The 13,844-nt window shown below is 41.1% G+C and overlaps 1 protein-coding gene across 2 annotated transcripts in view; it reads right to left on the reverse strand.

Moving 5' to 3' along the window:
- Nucleotides 1-13,844, reverse strand: part of CNTN4 (contactin 4) — a 252,213-nt gene that overhangs the window by 177,877 nt on the left and 60,492 nt on the right. The window lies entirely within an intron of this gene.

Below are 13,844 nucleotides of genomic sequence, written 5' to 3' on the forward strand. Positions count from 1 at the left end.
AAGAAAGATGGGAGGCTTACAAAGACAACAGTTGGTTTGAAAGGCACAGTCGAATCTTTCACTGCAGATTTGTATTGCTTCGTGGGGCTTCGAGTGGGATCCTCAACAACGCTCAGCACATTGAGGTGCTCAGTGATTTTCAGCAGGAAAAAAAATCAATCTGCTTTACATACCTTTGAAAATCTTTTACTTGTAAGCTTCCCAGGACAGAGACTGCAGTTCCTAGGTGTTTCTATAGCTCTAGTGCATTTGGCTGTTACTGCTACATACAGTGATGTTGAGAAAAGGTTACTTCCTGTCATCTACCTTTTCCATCAGGTTTTTACAGCCTTTGATAATGAGAAAAAGAGCGGGTGGGAGGGAGCAATTTTGTAATGTCTACATACACAGCATTTTCACAGATGTTTACAGGTTCTTTGAGAACCTGAAAACCTCCAAACCTGTCCCTGTCATCTTTCAACCACAAAAATACTCTTGACTAAAAGTATGAGTGAAAACCAATCTTTCTACATTTTACACCTAAGGCCTTTCAGTGGGAAAGGCAAACTGCAGGTTTAACAAAACAAGAAAATCCCATTTGGCATGGCCACAGGAAAGGGAGATATAGCATGGCTCCAGTGTGCAACCTACAGCAGTGCTTAGCACAGCCCTGGGTTCCATCATCAAACAGCACCTGCCCGGCAACCACAGCTTCAGTTTCTCATTTCTGCTACTCCTTCATTGCAATGAGTTCATAACATGATAATAACAATATGGTTAAAGACACAGTATGAGAACTTCCACACAATTGGGTGTTGTCCAAGGTGAGTGGCCTGGTCATGCTCCAGCATCAGTTATTATTCAAGCTCCAATAAGGAATGGTGCAGGGAGTCTGCAAACACACAATTGCTCATACATTAAGGTTATTTCTCCAGACTGCTGTTCCTTCGTTACATTAAAAATACTAATTTCAGCAGGGAGGAACACTCAATTAAGAAAAAGCTTTCCCTAGATTAAATAAATACGCAAAAAGCCAGAAGCAAATCATTTTGGCAGGCAGGTTCCCTTCCTCTCAGGTTGAACGTGAAGACAAGCAGCAGGAGTTAAGCCCATCTCTGCTTTGCCATAAGTCACCCTATAATACCGATTCTGAGACCAGTTAGCTTTCAGATGTCATTAAAAATGACTATATTGAAAAATACCTTAAGATCACTGAATCTGTGGTACTCCTGACCCATGGTATTTAGGGCTGTAAGAGGATTTCAGCAACACACTGTAGAACAGGCACACATTCCCTGTGCAGATATGCAAGACAGCCCTGTGAGGTGAAGACAGCCCTCTGCTCCATCAGCACTGAGGTGCTGAAGTTACTCAGCAGCTTCTGAGACCTACCCTGCTCCACATAAGAGATACAGGCTGAGCTCTGCATTCTGAACAGGTCTCTCCCACACAACTTACTTAACTGAAGCAAAGAGAAATGTTAAGACCTAGGCTATTATTATTGCTATCAGACTTATTTAATTACTATTATTATTAAAATACAGTTAAATAAAGTACTCATCACACACTATTGTTTCATTTATTTTTTCCATGAAGCTTTTAAAGAAGTCCAAGGCCAAAACGTACAGGAAAGCAGCTGGACTATTTACCCTAAGGACAGCTGCATGAAATCTGTGCTGAGCTTGCAGTGCCTCAAAACCACCCTGGCTCTGCTGATCCCCAGTGTGACCATGGCCCTGTGGGCAGTCACTGCTCTTCAGCAACATGCAAGGGTCTGCTTTTAATCCAAAGAACTTTGTCAGAAGAGACTTTGTCCAAATTCACACAGCCTCACCAAACCTGGGCTGAGGCAGACTTACATGACAGACTATTAAACAAGATGTTTGTTAAGGAGACCGTTAACAACAGCAGCTTCGTTCTGATATTAGATTTAGGGGCCCTGAACAAAGTCACACAGAAGGCACGTCACAGAGATGTCCTCAGTTCTACCAGGCTTGGTTCCAGCTAGGGGGCTGGGGGTCTCAGCTACACCTTGGCTAGGGCAGCTGTCAACTTCATTTGCTGAAAAACAGAACTGCACTGAGGAAAAAAAGTCTTTTTGCTTCTCTTGCAACTTAGGTAACACAATGATGTGCAAGTCTCCTTTATCCCATACATTATAGATGCATACATCTCAATTACGTGTTTGCTCAAGAGACTTTCCCAAACAGAGTGAAGGTTGGCTGAACACTGCCTCTCTAAGGGCCGTGCAACTAACTCCAAAATAATACACGTGGGCTTTGCACCACAGGATGAATCCACAAGCTATCAGCTGCACGAGAAGCACAGAGCGATGTAGTTCATTAACCACAACCTGCTGGATTACTACTGCTCCAACAGATAGTAATTCCTGCACCTATTACTTATGGAGCACATTCCAGGCACAGAATTGCCCAGGGAGAATGAAGAGAACTCTTTGCTCCCTTTGCCCAGATGATGGCCCAGTGATCAGTGTCTCACACTGCACCTTCCTGCAGTCACAAATAATTACACTTCTCTTTTCTCTCAACAACCCCCCTCCCCCCCGAAGTTGCTCTCAGGGCAATCACCAGGATCTGCTGCCAAATTGAGGCTGGAAGTTCTCCAGTTCGTTCACATCCTTCTCTCCAGCTCCCACAGTTCCAGTCCAACAAGCACTTACATGATCTTACAGCATGTCCAGAATGCTGCCAAGTCACCCCTTGGATCCATGCGTGTTTCATATGAAGATGTAAGAGGCCAAAATTCTCAAAGTTATCTGCAACATTACAGTTGCTTTTGCTCAAAGAGACATGACTACAACTCCATGGAATTAGAGGTATTTCTTGTTTACTGCACTATACCTACTAGAACATTTTTACAATCCACAAATACAAAAAAAATACCCTGCTTTTAGAGCACCATGAAATGTTATCACCTGTACAGAGTGATAACAGGGTTAAATAGGTGTTTCTCAGGCTACTTAAGCTTCCCTATTTGCTCCTAAAGACCTCAAATATGCCTCACCACTTTTGGAAAAGCCCTAAGCTGAAACAATTAGGGAGGTTAGGGAGGCAGAACACCGTTAGACTTGATAAACGATTGGGTTGCCAAATGCAAACAATCTGTCACTGACACTCAAACACAAAATCATTATGGTCTGTAAGGCTTCATATCACTATGTTTCATTTCAGTTGCACCAGAACTCAGCCTGGATTTTCAGCTGGTGCAAACAAGGAAAGGCAAACAAACAAACAAAAAAACTCCACCAAATTTAAGGCCAGATTCGAGGCCAGTTATTCACTGCCCACAGCTAAGTTGCTGATGTGCCAAGACTACCCAAAGCATTTCACATCTATGCAGAAGCTACTGACATCATGTTTCCTAGAGAGCTCAACAGGCAACATGTGTAAGGCAAAACCTGCCTTCCTCCCAACTTCAGGCCAACAAGAACAAGAAGTCTACACGAGGTTTATTAGCATCCTTCATCCCACCAACAGTACATCACAGGTGCTCGACACACAGTAAAACGATTACCAGTGACCTTCCTAAACTCAGACAGAAGGGACTGCATGTCATTAGTATTCCTATTAAGACAATAGAGCGTCACTATAAATTACCAGTTATTATCTAATTAAATGGTACAGAACAGATTGCTTCTGTGTGCAGCAGCAGACTTCACGCTGCCGCTCAAGCTTGCTCTACTACGTGTCAGGATACACTGCAAGAGATTGATCACACAAAGCTGGAAATAATATGTTTTGATGTTACTGAGCTTGGAGTCTCAAACAAAAATAAGTGGAAGTCCAATACGAAGAGCATCTTCTGGATCTCAACTTCAGCTGTGTTACATTACATGCTGAGCAAGCTGTGCAATGCACACCTTAACCCACCACATCAAGCATCTAGACTGCAAAATGAAAACCTGCCTTAATATGGTAATAATATTTGTTTAGGTAGCAGCTCACTACATTATTACCTTGTTTCTGGAAATAAATTGGACAAAGGGGAAATGAATCGAGTCCCCTGAAGTTAATGGGGAAACTCCCATTTGCTTCCCTGGGCTTTGACTGATGTGATGCAATTCTCTAATTGCTTTATAAAAATCTTCTTAATGTTTTGGGATTTTTTTTTTCCTTACTTAATGTCCTTTCATCACTGTGACATTACAAAAAAAAAAAAAAATGACAGCCAATTTCAGAAAGGACTGCAGATATTCAAGTGTTTTTCTACGACAATAACATCTCCCTGTTGGCTTTTCCCTTCAGGTACATCTTCCCTTTTATCCTCTCTTGGTCCTTTCTCACAGAGTCAAGATTAATTTTGAAGTTCTGCTGATTGTATGATCTTGAACTTCCATGAACAAAAGCCTCTTTTACAGGCAACATTAATATTCACGTTGACAATCCTGAACATATACTTTTCAAAAGGTTTAATAACTTTCTAAAATCTCTTGATTTTGTTACAATTAGTTGTATTCAGCCTAATGTCTCTATTTGTCTTGAGCTTTGTCGTTCACACTGAGCCTTATCTGGGTAATAAGCAACAGTCAAGTCCCGTATTCGTTATTTCACCAATTGCAATTTCTTCTTCTATTATTTATAACAGATAACTTCTGTGTAAAGCAGAAACCTGGGACAAGAGAGAAGTTGCATGAAAGTACTTTTCTCTTTGGGTACTTTTCCTCAAAAGGAGTCTCTGTCAGCTTGGCATTGCACTCACTCCTGAGACAGCCAGCTGCTCCATTCCACTAAAATATCATTGAAAGGGCAGAAAACTCAGCTCTGAACATAAGTGGAATTGCTTCCTTTGATGTACAGCTTCCAGTCCAGGCAACACTTCAATGGGTGCTCGTTCCCCAAAAATGCTGGTGTGCTACCACCACCTCCCAAGAGGGCTCCTCACTGCAGCGGCCCAGGGCTAAGAAAAAAAAAGTCAGAGTTTCTAGGATTCAAACATCCCACTTAAGCAGACCATGAGCTTTTGATGGATATAAAAAGCAGATATGAATACGTATCACTGAGATGCCTCCAAATAATGTCTGAAAAGCTTTCTTAGCTGAATGGGTTCGTTGAGTAAGATGAGAAATACTCCAGGCTCAGAGCAAAGAAACTGGGATGTGCCAGTTTACTACTTCCTATCAATTTCCTACATCTTCTGAAACTAGCTTTAAAACGAGGCTGGGCTGAACCTGCCACGCTCAGCAGCAGATCTGCCTTCAGGGGAAGCCTGCAGTGGCCCAGCCGGGGCAGCACTGTGTGTCCTTGCCTGACCCTAGGGATAATAATGCTTCACAGGAGACCAGAAACAGCTTCCATCCAAGCCATCTTTCTTCTGGGTGTGTGACAGATGTGTGGAGCAGTGACAGAATCCAGCTCAGCTGCTCTGCAGATGACACAGCACACCATGAATGCCAAGCCTCCAGTGATTTCATCCAGATTAAAAAACGCTTTGAACCACGGTCTAAATATTTTGCTCCTTAAAATATTTAATCATCCACTAGCTTATTATTCTGCACTGATCAAGAGATTTCAGAGAATCGCATAGGAAATGTCTGCAACAAAGCTGTTAGCAGTGGGCATGGTGAACTACCTGCAGCACTGCTCGGGTGGCTTTGATCTCCCTTTGCCTCTCTGCCACCAGTGATGCAAAACTCCCCACAACAGCCCCCCACTTTGCTCAGCTGAGCGTTGATGAGGTTAAGAGGATTATTGAGTAGCTGCATCCTACCACCTGCTCTTCTGATCCTTGGCTTTCATGACTTTTCATACAGCATACGCTTACCTTGGGCTCAGTTACTACAAACACTGATAATCTTCTACTTCCTCAAGGCTTGTTTCCATCTCATTTGAAGATAGCTGTAATTACTGATCCCCTTTTAAGGCCTAATTTCTTTTTAGTTAAAGTCAACTTTCATCTCATTACTAATCTTCCCTTTATTTCAAAGGAGACTCTAAAGTTAGAGACTGAGCAATGACATCTGTGGAAAATAATGACATCTGTGGAAAATATTTAATTGCCTCTTTTTTTCTTTAAAAAAAAAAAAAAAAGAAAAGTTTTAATTCCAAAGAACAATAGCTGTATCCTGATGTTAGTGTTCGGCAGACCCTTCCTTTTGCTCATCGTCCCCAACTCCTCATACCTCTCTGCTTGCAGCCTAAAACTGCTTTTACATCCTACTGTTGAAAGATGTTTCATCTTCTACCATGTCACCTCACTTGGATTTTTTTCCCCCCCACTGTGTTTCCATGCACTGTTCCAGGTCAATGACAGACACTTTTTCCACTCTATGAAATTTGGATTGATCTACGTATGGAAGACAGCACCAGGTAGCAGTCCACAAGAGCAGGTAATAAAGCAATGAAAAGACCACCTAATCCATTTACAATTTGATAAATATTAAGTCTTAGGCAGAAATTCAGCTTGTTCCACTATCTGAGTGAACTTTTATGGTAATTTTATCAAGATGAGAATCAGCATCTTCCCCCACCCCCCAATAATTACGTACGCAATTTCTTATATTTCAATCTTCCATAAGATTAGATGCGTCATCAAAAATTGTCATTGACCTGAAGCTGACTGGTTATCTGCTACAAAGGTGGTATTTTAATTACCGAAGTTAATTACCATCTCCATGGAATGCAATTTCCTAACTTCACGCAGTTGTAAAGTGGGGAATGGAAAGTACAAGCAGTGCAGAATCCACAGAAGGTCTACACAAAGGCTTGTGTATGACTAATTGGTCTGAAATTTAATCAGTTAAATTTGTTTCATGTTCCTCTGATAAGATTATCTTAATTACTTTTTACACTATCTAAGTAGGAGAAAAAGAAAAAACAAATCTGCTGAAGGGGAAAACTAATTCATAAGCCTAAAGGGAGAAAGGGAAATAAGGGGAGGGGAAAATACACATCTGTTGGTTAGTCTGTACGAAGCACAGATTCTTCCAACTTGATTTCATGTTTCCAAACACTCATGAATATACTGAACTCAGAGATGTGAGCTTCAGCTGATCAAATTGCACGTTGTTTTTTCAGTCCTTGTTGTCTTCAAGAGCCTCTGTATGCACAAAGATCATAGGTGGCATCACCTTCAACACCGCCCTTGTGATACAGACATACTTCACTCATTCTTTACACATTCAGAATTGTAGTTGATAAAGTCTCTGCCATGAAGGGAAAAAAAAAAATTGAAACAAGAAACAAGGATTCAAAATACCAGACAAATTTCAACTACAATATTAAAGGATTTAATAATCTCACCAGCAGAGCCCAACACTACTTTCATTTTTTACCTTGGCTCAGAAAAACGTGAGCCTTGGTAAGGATACCCATGCTATGAAGGACCAAAGGTCAGAGTAATCTCAAATCTACCTTTGGGGTTGTCTCAGGAATCGTTTATATATTCAAAATGCCACATCAGCCAACAAGCTCTTGTAACAGCTAACAAGCAAACAGTAGGAGGGTGCTATTCCTGTGAACACTTAACTCCAGGTGAAAAGAGTTTTGAGTCACAGAATCACAGAATTGTAGGGGTTGGAAGGGACCTCCAGAGATCATCGAATCCAACCCTCCTGCCAAAGCAGGTTCCCTGGCATGCAAGTTATGTTTGAGCCCCATTTACTTCCCCCAGCAGCTTGTCACAGCTCCTTGGGCAACTGACTGCATGTGGGGGGACCATGGTGCATGATCCCACTGCATCACTTTGGTACCTCTTGCAATATTTATGATCATTTCCTTCAACTCAGTGTAGTAAACTGCAGACTTGCTCTTCAGGCACAAAGCAACCCAAGAGACTTCTGCTGAGTGATTCCCGTCTCCTTAAAAACCAACGGCTCCACAAGCTTCTGAACAAAGGAAGAAACAGAATCAGATATGGATTCCGACGTTGGATCCAAATGGAGTTACTCAGTGGTGTGTGAAAGCTGCTCGGTTTTATTTTGAGAGATCCCCATTGTTTCCAACTGCAAATTTTTCAGAAGTGTGATTTCTATGGAATTAAAACCGAGTAAAATTAATGTTTGTGGCTGTTTCAATTATGTCAACATTCCATTTGCATAAAATTCTGTTTTGAGTCTTCTTCTGTGCAGCACAATTTAAAACATAAAACTTTATCATCTAAATGAAAAAATCCAAGTGTTCTGTGGTAGCATAGATAATATTGGCTAGAAGTAATTTCAGGTTTGGTTTCATTTAACAGAAGAACATTTTGCAGCACCAGAACTTCCCATACAATGGAGGTCTGTGTTTTCAGACAACTTACTCTAAAATTCGTACTGTTTAGGGGAAATGGGAACTGAAAGTCTCTTTGTTTGGTATTACCACAGGTTTCATTTTGGTATCCTTTGACTTCCAGCACAGAACTAACACCCTATGTTAACAGCAGAGGGACACATCCAGGAGTAAGTGACAAAAACTTGCCCAAACCCTCTGAAGTCAAGGAACTATTTTCACCCACACGCATGGATGCTAAGCAAGGCCCTCTCTCTGAAATGAGCTGAAGAATCTGAGCTGGCCAGTTTTATTTACGCTTCAGTAACTACAAAGGGCAAACTGGAAATAGCAACAGCTCCATTGCGTTCCCAGTTCTGCTCCTCCGGTTCCAGAGATCTGAGAAACAGGCAGCCTTGGAATTTATTTCAGAAAAACTACAGCATCGGAATGTTTGAGCTTCTTCTACCTCATTTCAGGTCCCTGTGATAATTAACACAGAGATGGACTTCAAGCAGAAGACACTTTTCTCCCTGTTGTCCACAAGCTATTTATAAATTGCAAGAAGTTGCTACAGTTAAATGCTCCAAATTAGCTTCCAATGCTGCTGCTCTCTAGAACTGCTCTCAGCAATTTTGGTTCTCCAGACACGTAAGAGACAGGAGTTATGCATTAATTATCATCCAATATTCTTCATCAACATCGAGTATAAAATTCTCAGTCAAGCTCTTGATCACAAACTTAATCATGCCTAGCCCAAACTGATTCACCCTGTTAAGTGGGATTCATTAAAAAAAAGACTCTGCTATCACATCATCAGACTTTAATACGATGCTTTTACAGTGACATACAAAATAAAGTTGAAGCACTCACTGCAGGGGTAAAGACAGAATTTAATTAGATAGGATGGGCATTTGGCTTTGCCTGAGCTAGACAGCTGTACAGTAAATGGGAATCTACTGCTCCAGCCCCACTGTACCATGAGCTACTGAAGCCCCTCATGATACCCACTGGTAGCAGAGACTAGGAACGCCGTGAAGAAAAGCAATAATGAAATAACAAATCCTTAGGAAGAGCAAATACTAGAGAAGGAAATACATGTACATTGGTCCAGTTTAAGCTCAGCCCTTCCCACACAGCTCCCACCACCCCACCAGGGAGCTCCTGGCCATGGCGCCTGCGCACCCTGCAGCTGTAAGCACATTTCCAACTCCTGGAAATAGACTCTGCTCCCTCTACACATTACAACTGAATATCCTGGATTGAAATATGAGGCTAGACTGTTCTGTGGGATCAGTGGGATGTGTGCATATTCCGGAAGAATTCACTGTGAAATAACTTTTCATTTCCCCCCAGATTTTCACGTAGCCAGAGGGAAGAGGATGGGAAGAAACGTTACTTTTGATCACTTGCTATCCAAAAGTATGAGATCTGTATTACTAACACAGGGCCAATCAAAGTGCACAGAGAGATGGTCAAAGTACAGGTTGGGGTAGGAAGAAAATAAAGCACTGTTTCTTCTATCAAATGCAAGTAGACAACAACTCCTGATGGACAGCTCGAAAATCCAGACTGACTGTTCTGTAAATCACTGCAGTCTATAAAACTATTCTAGGATAAGGCATCCATTATGACAAATAAGTACTTAATGTAACTTTGAATTGGTTTTTCTACATTTTGAGAAAAGACAAAAGGGAATTGGGGGAAAAAAAAATAAATAAATCACAATATGTTGACAACTGAGAAACTTTCATTCATCCAACACATGATATATTTTAAACAAAACCGAATTCCTTGGACAATTACGAACAAGTGAGAAACAATATATTTTAAAATTCATTAAAAGATTTATGTCACTCACGAGGTGTAGTAAAAAAGGAACTTGAAGTCTTTGAAAATTAAATGCAAGCTCATACCTGATTTATTACAGAGATGCTGTAATCAATAGTAGAATTGAAGCTTAAAAGCACAAGGTCTCATCTGACAGTACTGCATCTTCATCTGCCTTGTCTGTACCAGCTAACTTCTGATCCATGGCATCCTCCTCAGGAAGAGCTGCTTGCTGACAAAGACAAGACGTCTCTTCCGATCAAGAGACTTAAACCAAGTGCCCACGTAGATTTAATAGCACTCTTTCACCCCATTTCATATACGTGTAGAATCTAATTTCACTTTTCAAGTTGTCTCTTTTATCAGAAGAAGCAATCGTTTCAAACTGGCCCTCAGGAAGCAGGAGGAAAAGCGTTATTATCTCTCAAAGCTCACCTTCCTGCTCATCCCAGTTAATTAAAGCAAGTTCTTTCTTTATCGATGACAAAATCTTGTGACTCTGTTCTTTCAGTTCCCAATTGGGTGGATATCCCTGCTTTTATCATTAAGGTGTCTTACTTGGCACAATCTCACAGGGTCTTCAACCTAAAATCCACTTCCCTTTGTCCTGCGTCATTTCATTTTGTCCAGTTATATCATACACCTCCAAACACGGATTTCTTGTAGAGCACAGCACCATTACACTGGCACGTTTTTGCCACGTCCTGGGAGCCTGCCTTCCAGCTGCTCTCACCACTAGCTCCATGCCAGGGAATAAAACAGTCTGGGACACAGCATCGCTCCCAATCCCTCAGGAAGCCATAGACATTGCTCCATCTTAAACAGAAGACAGCACACCTACAGCATTTTCAACTTGTGGGCCAACCTTCAGCTAAGGCTCTAGGGACAGATGTGTATCAAAGAGCTATGATTCAGCAGATAATACACTGCGTTTACAAAAAGGTCTGTCAACCAAAAAAAGTAGTGATGTGGAAGAGTCAAGTTCTGTTTGCTGGATAATATGACAAAAGTGGTGGCTACCTTGACATCATTCATGGATGGAACTCAAGTTAAAAGAAAGCATTCGAAAGATGATAATTCAAGGGAATTTTGAAATAATGCACAGAACGCTTGAAGAATAAGAAAACTACTGCAAAAGTGGCAAATAAAATGAAATCACTGCTGCGCTTTTCTACTTCAAAGGAGTTCCCTGAATGATAAGTACCTTCAAATGATTGGAATTTTGTTTCAGAGTTTTGCATTGTTCAAATACTTTAAGCAGATATGCTCCAAGTCGAACTTTTGCCTCACTGCCTCTATGCATTACAGATAGGTGCAGTGCACAGAACAGATACACACACTGCATGCATGCTACTCCTACAGGGATCTTTCTGCTTCTTCCTCTCCTGGAAGTTCAAGTTTCCCTTCTAACATGCCTTGCTTCCCTCTCAACAGTCTATTAATGCTGTGTATGCTTGACAATTTTTTCCTCTGCTGAACAAGATCACTAACAGGTAATTCCAATAAAACATGCAAGGACATCAGTTTGCCACGCATCATTCTGCAGCACTGTCATATTTACTGCTATTCAGAAGTATGCATATTTTATTGCATCAGTGTTATCATCTACACATCTCTGTATCACATATAATTTGTATATGAATTATAAATCTCAAAGCTTTGTTCTCAGGAATAATTTTCCTTATCTCTTATATCACCAAAATTGTTTGGGCCTTCCTTCCCATTCTCAGAGTGCTGCCCACTTTTTACACAGCTAACCACTGCATTTACATGTTCACGCCTCACTTGTATTTTAAGTACCACCACACAAGCAAATACCCACAACATCCTTCACACCTGCAATATTAATAGAAGATCTGATCACTGCCAGTAGATGCGGGGATTTGAACGCAGAGTTGTTCCAAATAAATAAATCTCTGAAGCCTCCATGAATACAGATTTCATAAACTGCTTAGAAATTATGCGAGAGAACTTCTCACACTCCATCTTGCTGGTCCCTGTCAGATAAAGCTTCTGCTGGGCTGAGAGCAAGGAGTGCAGTGCAAGCAGCAGACGGGCTCAGGCAGCACTGAGCTGCATGTTCCCTTCGTGAGAACCAGCCTTACAGAAATAAGGCACTCAGGCAGGGCAGCTTTTTTGTTAACGATTAACTTAAGTTCCAAAGGCTCCACACACCACAACAGGCACAAGGTACAACTACGTACAGTCTGCACAGACTTTTCCTTCTGAAATGCATGTTTGATTTGCTTTTAAAGACATTCAGGGCTGCAGTTCCTGCTGTACCTCTGCTAACACATAGTTATTACCCTAAGTATTTTTGTTTCTGCTTTAGTACCAGCTCCTCCTGGCTTCAACCACATTATCCTCCAGAGTTAAGCAAGATATGGAATATTTAATTCAATTTAACTTCGTACAAGGAAAGATAAGTAACAGGATAATAACATGCAATAAAAGAACATTTGTTCCCTGCAAATTCAGTTCATACAAACACAGAACTTGACCTCAACTTTATTAAAAGGGGGCACCAGCAATCGTAACTCATATAGAAGTGCTTCTCAGCAAATCCCAAGTCTGCTTGCAAAGCTTTCTTTTAAAGTTATATAGTAGCAGCATTCATACCTGACTCATTTTTATAATTATTTTATAAATATTATTCAACACACACACACACACACACACACAAATGACTGTAGCCAGCCACAAGTTCCTTAAGAATAACACATTTTCCCCATACAAGACACCTGGAAATGCAGGTTGTTACCCGAGTGCTCAGTAGCATTTACCAGATCCTCAGCAATGCCAGAACTGACAATTACTACCTCAGAAGTGCAGAACAGTGCATCTAAATTCAAGATTTCCTTCTCCATTACATTTTGTAAACTCTGAAAACACAAGCCATTTTCCCCTGCAGCTCCTACAAGTCCTTGCCTCACTCGATGCCCACACACTTTGTTAACCTGGGTACTTTTACCTGTGCTAAAATACAGTATTTTCATCCCACTTTAGAAGTTCAGTGGTGTCGTGCAGGTCTCAAAAGAACCAACCTACATTTTCAATTAGAATGAAATTCATCTGGATATTTAAAAAGAAGTGGGTTATTTTCCAGAACTCCAATCAACTTTTCCTTGAGACCAGCTGCACAACCACAAGAACTACAAGAGGAAGGAAGCATCATTTAAACATGTTCACTTTTCTTCTATAACCAATTTATTACATTTTGGGCTTTAATCCGCCTGCCTGATACCAGCAAGCAAGCGGTCACTTTACCCCTATCATTACCACAATGAATGAAATCAACCCCAGAGACTACAAATGCTTTCTCTACTGTAAGTAAACAGCAAAGCTTAACAGGCTGGAGAGATATCCGGAGATAATCACATCCCTGGGATATTTACCGGGCATGGTGAGTGCCACTGCCTGAATATGATTGCCTTCTGATAACGAGAAACTCGAGTGTTCTCACAGTGCTGGAGAAAACTCATTACTGGGATGAAAACGTGAATTTATTGTTCCTGAGCATGGAGCTGGCAGCTGGCTCAAGGTAACTAGGCAGATGTCAGGCTGGGCCCTTGGTTATCCTGAGCTAATGCTACTTAAGCCACCAAGAAAAGAGCTTGCATAGCATTTAACCACCCTGGAGGTTCCTCCACTGAGATGCAACCACCTCCAGGGAACGTGAAGCTGTTCACGTCCACCAAAAACACTCAAACAGAGGGCAGACAGATTGATCTTGAAGAGAAGGAAAAAAGTTCTCACAAGTTTCATCACCTTACTTGCCTTTGGAAGTAAAAAAAAAAAAAAAAAAAAAAAAAAAAAAAAAAAAAAAAA

Source organism: Centrocercus urophasianus, unplaced genomic scaffold, assembly GCF_019232065.1.
Source record: "Centrocercus urophasianus isolate 14NV4802_14NV808 unplaced genomic scaffold, USGS_Curo_1.0 seq_22, whole genome shotgun sequence".
Taxonomy (NCBI): Eukaryota; Metazoa; Chordata; class Aves; order Galliformes; family Phasianidae; genus Centrocercus; species Centrocercus urophasianus.